Consider the following 11,968-nt stretch of genomic DNA (forward strand, 5'->3'; position numbering starts at 1 on the left):
GCTCCTGGGAATCTCTGGGATTGGGACGCCATGGCAACAGCTGCGCGCAATCACACGTTTTCATTCGAAATATTTCTGTTTTCGTCCATGTCGACCGGCTGCGAGAAGCGAATCTTTGTCTAAAAGATGGCGGAGTTTGTCCGGGATTTGAATCTGTGACCTCTTGCATTTCAATTATGAAAATCCCGAAACAAGAATCCTCAACCGAGACCAACGAGCCACGTAGGTCTTAACCTCTGACGGTAGTTCACTATTCGGCCCATGCTGCATGTGCTGTCTCTCAGAGACCTATCTAATTAGTCCCCATGACCATAGCCCTGCTTATGTTATCCCTTTGACCAATATATTATTAATTTGAAACATTACATGACCAAAGTGCAGCATCCTTGTCACTAAATGTTGAATTTAGTCATGAGATTAAATATGTTTCAAAAAATAACCGAAGAAGTTAATTGTTTAACCTCATTACGACGAGGATGGGATTCGAATCCAGGCATGCACAACACACTGGTTTAACAGATTATCGCCTGAAGTTCTCGGCCATCTGATCTCCTATTACCAGCTACTTCAGCAATTGAATTTGCTGTTTTTTGCATCCAAACAGAAATCATGTTGAAGAAAGTCGATTTCAATGCTTCTTGTGCCCGTGCAACCAGATCGACAGTGAAAATGTGCCATTAGCTTCTTGAAGCATACAGACTTTATTTTCTCCAGGTGAGTGATTGTACGAGATGGCTGGTTTTGCGGCAGAACTACAACAAAGAATATCACATTTCACACAGTGAGTTAATTTACAGCGGCAAGACGCGAACCTGCAAATTTCTGATAATGTTGCGGTTACAATCGAAGTCAGACGCCTTAACCATTACGCAACGCGGCTGCTGCCATAAGGAAAAAAAATGTTGTTGTTTATATTAGGAGCAATTTCGGGGCAAAAGCTATGCCAAGGAGTGGGTTTTGGAAAAGGTGAGCATATTTCAAGTAAATGAACAGATGCGCTGCGATCTGGGTGCTCACCTTAGCTAGGTTTGAAACTTGGAACACAAAGCTTAATAATTCGGTCATCACAGCTGAAATCACACTCCTTTTCAAAATATACATGGTGATCCGGGAATATGAGAAAATCTGTCTTAAAGGGAAAGGTTATGAACAGGAACTGACAACCATCCCTTTTAAACAGACACAGAATAATCCGGGACTGCAAGCACATCCCTTTTTACACAGACGCAGAATGACGCTTGACTGACAGCAGTTCCCATTTAAAAGAATAAAGTGAGATTTCTATCATCCCTGAAGGGAATTGTGCACTGAGTGAGCGTGGGGCTCAGGACCACGCGGGACTGGGACGGTGATTGAAGCCCCAGGTGATAGACAGGCAGGAAGGAGGGAGGGAAGTAAAACCAACCAGACAAAAAGCCAATTTCATAAAATGTATATACTTAATTTTGCAAGGAATGTATACATGTGAAATTTATTGAACAAAAATTGAATTTGATTTGTTTTAATTAAATATATCATCAATTATTAATGTATTTCTTTTTTGATTGAACGATGGAGATAAGGGTGTGCATGCAGTAAATAACAACAGACACAGTCAGCCCATGGTGGAAGACAAGCCACGAGGGAAGATGTGGGATGTAATGGTGATCTTTTAAAGTGACGTGTGTCTGTCTGCTGTTTTTCAGATATGCAATGTCAGGATCCGACAGCAGCTGCTTGTGCTGTGAAAGTGGAAAAATGCAATAGAGCCCAGTGCAGGCAGATCAGAAAAAGCACATTTATTGTGAAAGTTAAAAAGCGGGGAGGTATACATTGTACATAAGTATACACTCACACACACACACACACACACACGTATATACTTATAAATATATATATATATATAAATATATATATATATAAACAAAGTCAGTCAGTCATGTCTTGACTTGTCTTGTCCTGTTTTGATTTGACTTGAATTTGAAAATAAGGTGGTTGAACACAACATGTCACAAAGCCCACACGCAAGTCCTGGCTGGAATCCGTATGTTTCTAACTTGTGTTTTTTGCATTTTTTCAGATGTGGAATGGGAAAATCCCACAGCAGGTTCTTCTCCTGTAAGATATTCCGCGAAGGAGTGTTCAAGCTAATCGGCATGGCTTCAAATTCCATGTAATGCCTTTTTCCCACATGATATGAAATGCCAAGCACGATCGCACAACACGTTTGCACTCTCTCCCTCTCTCTCTTACACAAACTCACAAATAAACTTAAATTCCTACACCCTCCAAAGTCAGTTTTTGAATTTTGAAATTTGAAATCTGGAATAGACAGCACATCGCTTTTAAACAGGCACAGAATGATCCGGGACTGATAGGATATCCCTTTTAAACAGACACATAAATTTGCGGGACTGAATACAAATCCCTGTGAAGCAGATATAAAATGTTCTTGAACTGAGAGTTCTTTTATTTTAAACCGGCCCAGAATGATCCGGGACTGAAAGCAAATCCTTTTGAAAACAGACACAGATTGATCCTGGACTGACAGCAAATCGGTTCAGACAGGCACAAACTGATCCGTGACCTCTCGCATTTCCACTGTGAAAATCACAAAGAGAGATTCATAGCCCTCGACCAACCAGCAGTCGACAGTAAAGTGCGTAACCCTTTCTATATTAAAGCGGCATATTCTGACGGTAGTGAAGAAAGCTATTCGGCCCAACGTGGCTGTGCTGTGTCTCTGAGAGAGTGATCAGATTCGTCCCCCTCTCCATCGTCCTGCGAATAAGAACGTAAGAATGTAAATTTTACCTTTGATAAATATATTGGGCATGAAGTCATTGTGTTGGGCTTCCCCCAGACGCTCGGCTGCAAATAGTGATAACGTTCCACACCTACCTTTTGCTCCTGCACCCTCCGCACTGAGGCCTTCTCTTCGCGCGCTTCGCAGCGCATTCACGTCTTGCAGCTGCGGAGGGAGAAGCTGGATTCACGTGGCTTAGGATAGCCAATGAAGGTACAGTATTATCATTCGTAATAATAGCATCTCCGTCAGTCGGGATTCTCAGTATTATGAATAAAAACGCCCATATCACTCAAACACACATAAAATGTAAAAAAAAACTAGTCACGTATTAATTTAAATTAAAGTTAACAAATGAATAGAAAAAAATATATTATTCGGATTTTTTTTAAGTTTGATATTTAGGGTTTTAAATAAACCTTCCTTAGTGGACAGAGTTTTTAAACATTAAAATGTCGTTACATTTTATTTCTATATGTTTTTATTATATTTTTTACATGTTTTAAAACTCTTACGCTGATAAAAGCAGGCTATGCACCTGCTTTTCCCAGGCCCAAGCAATTTCAGGACATTAGCTGGGCAATTGATGGACGAATAGCGCATACTCACGCGAATGTCCATCTCCTGAAGAAGCGTTGGGTCTGTCAAGCAAGAATTTGACAATGGAAAGCCTGGTTTTCAGTGCATGCGCCTCGCACCCCAAAGAAGGGCTTTTGTTGGTCATTGCCGCTTGCGTACGTACTCCGTACAGACCCAGTGAGGCCGTAATTACAGGCCCTATATTCATTTGAGACATGACATTACCAAAGTACAGCATCCTTGACAGTAAAAGGCAAATTTGGCCATGAGGTTTTATGTAATTGACAAAACAACAAGTGGCTTCAAACGTTTTATACAATAAGGATGAGTATGGGATTCGGAGCCACGCATGCAGATAACAATGGATTAGCAGTCATTCGCCCTAAACTCTGGGCCAGCTCCTCTCCCGTTTTAAACAACGCTAGGCATTCAATTGCCTGCTTTTTGCATCCAAACAGAAATATTCTGCAAGAATGTCCAATTCACCGCTTGTCCTGCCTATGCAATCAGATCGACAATGTTAAAAATGTGCCATCAGCTTCTTAAAGCAAATGGCTTTCATTACTTCAGGTGGTGTACACACGTGGAATTAAATGCACCAGATACAGCAGAAGTAGGAGTTTCAAAAAGAGCAGAGTTATGATATTCATAAAAAGAATGAATTGGAATGGGGCAGCAGAAACAGGGGAACGAGGAGCTCTGGAAACAAGGAAATTAGGAGCTCCAGAACATCAGCATTGGTTGATCTCCAGAAACAACGGAATGAGAGTGCCCTAGAATGACAGGAAATAGGATCAAGAAACTGTTGAATTAGGATCTCCAGAAACACGAATAATTAGGAACAACAGAAACAGTGGAATTAGGACCTCCAGGGTCGGGGGAATTAGGAGACCGTAAAAGAAACCTGAAAATTAGTCGAGAGCTCCATAAACAGAGAAATTACGATACAGCTACAGTTACAAAGACATTCTTAGATCCTAATACTGGGAAGTTAGGAGAGGGCATCATAATCAGGGAAAGTAGGAGCGCCATAAATAGGGTAATTAAGAAGAGGAAAATTAAGAGCTCAAGCACGTTACCTTATAAATCAGTGGAATTAGGAGCAGCAGAAAAGGAGAGTTAGCAGTTAAAGAAAGAGGTGAACTAGGATCACCTGATACAGGGGAATTATGAGCTCCAGTGACAGGGGCATTATTTACTCCAAAACATGGGACAAAGATACTACTGAAACATTAGAACGAGGAGCTAGAGAAACAGTGTAATTTGAGCGCCAGAAAGAGCATAATCTGGATTTGCTGACACAGGGAAATGAGGAGCACCTGAAACTGCAGAATTAGAAGCTGCTGAAATAGAGAAATGAGGTGTGCAAGGAAATGGAGAATTCGGAGCTCCAGAAACATAGGGATAAGGAGCTCCTGAAACAGAGGGATAATGAGCTCCAGAAACAGGGGAATCAGGAGTTCCTGAATCAGAGGGATAAGGAGCTCCTGAAACAGAGGAATTAGGAGCTCCTGAAACAGAGGGATAAGGAGCTCCTGAAACAGAGGAATTAGGAGCTCCTGAAACAGACTGATAAGGAGCTCCAGAAACAGGAATTTGGAGCTCCTGATACAGAGGGATGAGGAGCTCCTGAAACAGAGGAATTATGAGGTATTGAAACATGGGGAATTAAGAGCTCCGGGTACATGGAAATAAGGAGTTTCAGAAACAGGGGCATTTGGTGTTCAAAAGACAGGGAAATTATGACGACCAAAAACAGGGGGATTTGAAGAGATTTCAGTACTTGGACCCCTAAATATCATTCTCAGGCACAGTTTCTCAGTATAATATACTCTGATTCATCTTTCTTAGGTTCAATATGAAATAATTTACACTTCGTCACAGGGACCTATATCTGCATAGTTATTTTCGCAAGCACGTAATAAGCGTCTCTTTGCAACATTATATTCCACGGCACTATTTACAGTGCCAGTTACATTTTTATACACTAAAATTGTACGAGACCGGGACTGAAAAGAGTCACCCCGTTTGTTTTTCTTTCTCTTTCTCCTCATGTCTGTCTTTCTTTCTCTCTCCCCATCTGTTTCCAAAACTCTCTCGCCCAACCTATCACTCCGCGTTCTTTCTCTCCACTTGTGTAACGCCCGTCTGTCTTTCTCTGTGCCCCTCCCGCCTGTCTCTCCGTCTGACTCCCACTGTCTTTTACTTTCCTCTGCTGTTATCTCTATTTCTGGCTCCCCATCTGTGCCCATCAGTCTCTCCCCCTCCATCCCTCTGTGTCTGTCTCTCGAGTCTGTCCCTTGCACTTCTCGGTCCGTCTGGCACCGCAGTCTGTCAACCTATCTCTCTCACTGTATGTCTCTGTCGTTACCTCCCTGTCTCCCTCCTGTTTAACTCCCCCGTTTGTCACCCTCTCTGTCTCCCCAGTCTGGCTCTCTCTCTCCCTAACTTTTTTGTGTCTGTCTGATTCGTCTGTTCTATTTCTGTCTTCCCCGTTTCCATCTGCTGCATCTCTCTCACCTTCTACATCCTCCCGTCTGTCTACCACCATCAGCCTCACCCTCTCTGTCTCCTTCTTTTACATTTCCAGTTGCTTATCTCCACCACACGATCTGTCGCTCTCTCTCTATCACCTCCTGTAGGTCACTCTCTACCTCTGCCCCACCCACCGCCCCTCTCAATCTCCTTCCTATCTCTCACCTGTCTTTCTCTCGCTCTCTCTGCCGCACCTCTGGCTCACCAGTTTTCCTGTTCCCGTCGAGCACCGTCTCAGCTTTTGTCTTTGTAATATATCATCTATCTACCGCAGCCTGTCGCAATGCACCATTCTTCCAATCAATCTCTATCCCACCACACCAAATTTGTTGCTCTCTCTCTCTCTTTCTCTCGCTCCCCAAGCTCTTTTTCTTTGTCTACCACGACGTTTTCTCCATGACTTTCCGGGTCTGTTTTCTGCCCATTTCTCTCCTGCGTCTGTCCCACTCTAACCCTCCGCACGTGTATTCACTTCTGTCTATCCACAGCTGTATCCCCATCTCTCATTCTCTCTGTCACCGCCAAATGTTTATCTTCTTTACTTCGCCGATCTGTCTATCTGACTCCGCCTTCTGGTTCTCTCCCTCTTTCTCCCCATGTCTATCTCCCTGCTGTCTCTTCATCTCTCTCACTCTGTTTGACCCATCGATTACCCCGCCGTCTGCCTCTGTCTCTATAACTCTCTCTGTCGGCCTCTTTCGCTGTCTCCCATGTATTTTTAAACATTAATTCAGAAATGTGGGCGGAGCTACCAAGGCCTTCCTTCCTTTATTGCCCTTCTGAAATTGCCCCGGAGGAAGTGGTGCTGAGCAGAATATTTGTAACCGCTGCACTCCGTGTGGTGAAGAGACTCCCGCAGTGCCGACTTTGTCGGTGCAGTTTGCTTCAACTGAATGTCTCGCTGGGCCATTGTAGAGGGCATTGAAGTGTCAACCACATTGCTCTGTGTCTGGAATCACGTATAGCTCAGACCAGGAAAGGACGGCATATTTCATCCCCTAAATGACATTAGTGAACCAGATAGATTATTATGACAATCCGGTATTGTCATGGTAATTACTGATACTAGCTCTTTAAATCCAGATTCATGTAATTAACTCAATTTAAATTCTTCAGCTGCCTTGGCAGGATTTGAACTTACATCTCGGCAATCTTTAGACCAGGCCTCTGGATTAGTAGTTCAGTAACATTCCCACTCTGCTACCGTATGATTATTCTCTCTCTCTCTCTCGGTGTTTTCCCGGTCTGTCTCCTCCTTCTTTCTCCCCCACCTGCCTCTCTCTGTCTTGCCATCTGTCTTTTTCCATCGCCTGTTTCCATCAATCTAGCTCTCTCCCCAGTCTTCTATCCGTGTCTGTCTCTCAGTCTGATCCGCCGTTTATCTCTCTCATTCTTCCTCCACGTATGTCTCTCTGTTCCTGTCTCTCCTGTATGCATCTCTCTCTGTCTATAGCTCCTCATCTGACTGCCGTTGCTGTCTGCCCCATCTGTATCTCTCGCCGTTTCGCCCTGTTTGCCCCGATTGTTTCACCACACTCTCTATTTATCTATCTCTTACACGTCTGTCTCACCCCCTCTCTCTCAGTCTCACTGCCTCACCCCACCTTTTGTCTCTCTCTCTTTATCTCTATCTCAGCCCAGTGTGTTATCTTTCTGGCTAACCCCCGTCTGCCTCCCCTTTCTGTCAATTACTGTCACCTTCCACCATTCAAACTTGTCTGCCTCTATTTGTCGCTCTCTATCTGCCTTCCGTCAGTCTTCCATTTCTGCTTCCCCTGTCTGTCAGGCACTTCCCCCTTCCATCATTCTCCGCCGTCTGCCTCCTCCCTTCTGACTTCCACGTCTCCCTCTCTCTTTGTCACCCATCATATCTCCCACCCACGCAGTTTGTCTCCATCCGTTTCTCACCCTGTCAGTCGGTCTTGCCGCCCCTCACCCCTCAGTATTGTCGCACTCTATATCCCCCACCATAATTAACTCAATCTGTCTCCCCTCCCCCTAGTCTGTCGCTCTCTCTCTCTCTCTCTCTTTCAAAATCTGTCTGTCTGGCTTTCTGTCTCTCCGGACTGTCTCTCTCTTTCTGTGACATGCACATAAATCTGTTCCCCTGCCTATTTTGAAGGAGATCTTCTAGGCAAGAGTTGGGAAAATATCGCAAATCTCCGACCGCAATGACCCTTCTCTCGGGGATGCGTTGGATCTGTCAAAAGCCATTTTGACTGTCCCAGTGCCATTTTTCGGCGCACGCACATCGCGCTCTGAGAAGCGCACTTGAGAGGCCTCGACGGGTGCGTGCTGACGTCATACTTGCCCTTAGAGACCGCAATTGTTGGAAGTTTGACAGGCTCTCTGTTGCCATGTATTTCCATCAGTCTGAAACAGAACGTGACAAGTTGTCAATGGCGATTGCAACAATAATTAATCTTTCACAGAATGTTATGTAATTAATTTAATAAGCTTAATTTTAATTTAATAAATCCCGGAATGTGCATCGAACCTGTGCCGACGAGGAGAGAGAGCTGCATCCTAACCACTAGGTGGCGGTCACAGGGGTGAGTAAACGTTGATGTCGAGAACTCGTGAACCAGTCAGACGGCCTCTGTGAGAATATTTAAAGGGAGAATGTTCAAAGTAAACTAGTCGCAACAGCAATGAACAGCAATTAAAAAAAACAGCCAAAACCTGTGTTTTTCCCCGGCAGACATGGCCGAAATTAAACGGTGGAAGTTAACCGTTTTGAAGATTGAATGTCTTTTGGAACTGGCTCGTTTTATCAATTGTAAAACATATGATTTATCTTAAAGACTTGGTTATTTCATTGCAGTCCTCTGCTGTTGCGATTTTACCAGAACAACAACAACAATTTAGCTCCCAGATTAATGCGTGGTAGCCGGATAGGTTTCAATACCCACAAACTGGCGCTTTGGGATTACAATATCGGAACGTATCTGGATTGCATTGTTGACGCTTCACGTCAATGACATTTAATCACAACTCCGTCATCAGAAATTTTTCCAGAGATGCTGCCTGACTGGCTGAGTATATCCAACATTTCCTGATTTCAATTCAGGCTTACAGGATTCCGAGTGCTTTGCTTTTGAAACTAAAACGTAAGATAAGTTGACGTCATTGGCGATTCGAAAGTCAGTACCTTTCTGCAACGGCAAACGTGAGTCATGCGTGGTGTGTATGCTCCCTTCTGCCAGGTAAAGAATATCACTGAGTGCGTGCAGAACATTTTGAGGGGCGAAGGGGAGCAGCATAAGCCGTGATCTATGTGCTAAGCAATGACAGAAGGAAACAAGGGGATGAGTTCCTTCAATCAGAGTTTCAGTTCCAATTGAGAAAATTAGTGAGCAGGACCACAAAGTTATTCTATGGATTATTCCCAGTGCACCGCGCTATTGAGTTTAGAAATAGCAATGTATGTCTGGATAAATGGTGCACGAGTTTGGGCTACAGAATCCGGGGCATTGGGACCAGTTCTGGCGCAGGAGGGACCTCTTACAGTAGATCGGGTAGTACATCAATAGAGCTTGGACCAATGTCATCGCGGGAAGTTTAACAACTGGGGCGGGTGAGCCGTTGAACTAATTTGGCAGTGGATTTGTGTACCAGGATGAAACATCTATAGATGTTGTAATTATGCCTTTATACACAAGTCCAGATGATTATTATATATCAACTATAGCAGTGAACGTGGCCTCAGAGAGCACATTTCAGCCCATCCTTGGGAAACGATATACCACGGCACAGCCAAACCTTCACCGACACCGAGCACAAGCAGAGGAAATACAGGCAAAGCAAAATTTGGTGAGGACCGTAGAGAGTAAAATGTTCTTTGATCAGTGATAGCTCCAAATATATTTTGGTGTCTCTGTGTTAAGTTGCAATATGTTCTGTGGGATATAAACATATTTTGTATATCTGTGTTCGTGTTTATGTATTTGAATGCAACAAAGTTATTTATAATAGTATTGTTGAGCATCTATGTTTTTTATAAATATATTTTCTGTGTATACCTTTGTATCTATGCTAATTGTAAACACCTCGCAAATAAACGTAAATACAATTATAAGCACAGAGATACTTAGAGATGAATTCATAAAGAAAACAGACATAAAAACAAATAGATTTATAATAAGACATATATGAACACATATAGTTTGATTATCAATGTTCCACACAATTTAATTTACAACTCACAGATCGATGCACAAACATATTTTTAAAGTACCCGACCAGACATCCAAATTCATTACAAATAACAAAACATTACACAAATAATAAAACACGTCTATGGCGAAAATCTGTGGAGTCTCAATAACTGATGGCTTCTTGCAGAGAGCCGGCAAAGACACGATGGGATGAAAAGCTTCCTTCTGTGTTGAATGATTCGATGATTCATTGTCTTCTTCCTTGTTAGACAGGTGGAACAGGCACCTGTATGATGGGAGCAGAAAGACCACATGATATGCAGCTCTAGTGGCGCAATTGGTTAGCGTGCAGTACTTATATAACAGTGCACGCTTGGGAAATGCCGAGGTTGTGAGTTCGAGCCTCACCTGGAGCAGATGATGCTTTTGCATGTGATGTTTGCACTTTTCTGAGTATGAGGCCGTTTTCTGTTCATCCATCTCTCTTGTCGATTCCGCCATTTACCACGGTGCTGTCTGTCTCTCTCGCTGTGGTTATTCCTGTGTCAATCTGTGGGTTATTTCTGATTGAATACCCGTGCCTGTTCCCCACATGAAATAAATGAGGGGTTCAAACAATTCCTCATCTGGCACTAGGGAGCGAATGAACCAAAATTTATAAGACGATATAGTTTATTGTAAATAAAACATTCCCTCTTGAGTGATATAGGTTCAATTCTGTACCAAACTAAACTATGATCACAACGTGTTTCCAATAAGCCAACTTTTACTGTATTGTCGCAAGCGCTACCATTTTGGCTCAAGGAGATTCATAATTAATAAGCGTAGAAATCAAGCAATGAAACGGTAGAGATGGTTCTGAGAATGCGGAATGCCCTCGCCCAGACCAACATTCAAAACAAGGTTTAAAAACTGGCAGCGTGCAGTAGTAAGGGAAGAGAGGAAAGAGAGCCACAGAAAAGCCACGGGAGTTCCTGAAGCTCAGGGCGTTTTTCTCTGACCACAGCATAGTTGCGCATGGCATGGATATTGCTGCTGTTAAATATGAATAAAATGCAACGTTTATTTGCAGCTGTTTCTGTTTCTGTCCCTTTTAACGAATTCTTAATTTCATTTGCCTGCGATGATTCCATAAGGGCAGGGAGGTGTTGCTACAATATTCAGGGCCTTGGTGAGGCCACACCTGGAGTATTGTGTACAGTTTTGGTCTCCTAACCTGAGGAAGGACATTCTTGCTATTGAGGGAGTGCAGCGAAGGTTCACCAGACTGATTCCCAGGATGGCGGGACTGATCTATCAAGAAAGACTGGATCAACTGGGCTTGTATTCACTGGAGTTCAGAAGAATGAGAGGGGACCTCATAGAAACGTTTAAAATTCTGATGGGTTTAGACAGGTTATATGCAGGAAGAATGTTCCCAATGTTGGGGAAGTCCAGAACCAGGGGTCACAATCTAAGGATAAGGGGGAAGCCATTTAGGACTGAGATGAAGATGAATTTCTTCACCCAGAGAGTGGTGAAGCTGTGGAATTCTCTACCACAGAAAGTTGTTGAGGCCAATTCACTAAATATATTCAAAAAGGAGTTAGATGAAGTCCTTACTACTAGGGGAATCAAGGGGTATGGTGAGAAAGCAGGAATGGGGTACTGAAGTTGCATGTTCAGCCATGAACTCATTGAATGGCGGTGCAGGCTAGAAGGGCCGAATGGCCTACTCCTGCACCTATTTTCTATGTTTCTATGTTTGTAAATCTTCGTATCCTTGCCGAACAAAAATCGATCAATGTGAAACTTGAAAATGTCAATTGCCCCAAACCTCGATAGATTTTTAGGGGAGGAATTATAAGACAGGTGGAATAGGCAGCTGTAACAAAAAGGGCCACTGAATATAAAGGGGCTGCAGGAGGGGTCA

At 43.3% G+C, this 11,968-nt stretch overlaps 1 non-coding gene across 1 annotated transcript; it reads left to right on the forward strand.

The window, feature by feature from the left end:
• Positions 1 to 10,378: 10,378 nt before the first annotated feature.
• On the forward strand, positions 10,379 to 10,472 carry trnai-uau (transfer RNA isoleucine (anticodon UAU)). Its single transcript has 2 exons — positions 10,379 to 10,416; positions 10,437 to 10,472. It is a non-coding gene; the product is annotated as a tRNA-Ile (tRNA).
• The last annotated feature ends 1,496 nt before the right edge of the window (positions 10,473 to 11,968 follow it).

The sequence above is a fragment of the Pristiophorus japonicus genome, chromosome 25 (genome assembly GCF_044704955.1).
Source record: "Pristiophorus japonicus isolate sPriJap1 chromosome 25, sPriJap1.hap1, whole genome shotgun sequence".
NCBI classification, from domain to species: Eukaryota; Metazoa; Chordata; class Chondrichthyes; family Pristiophoridae; genus Pristiophorus; species Pristiophorus japonicus.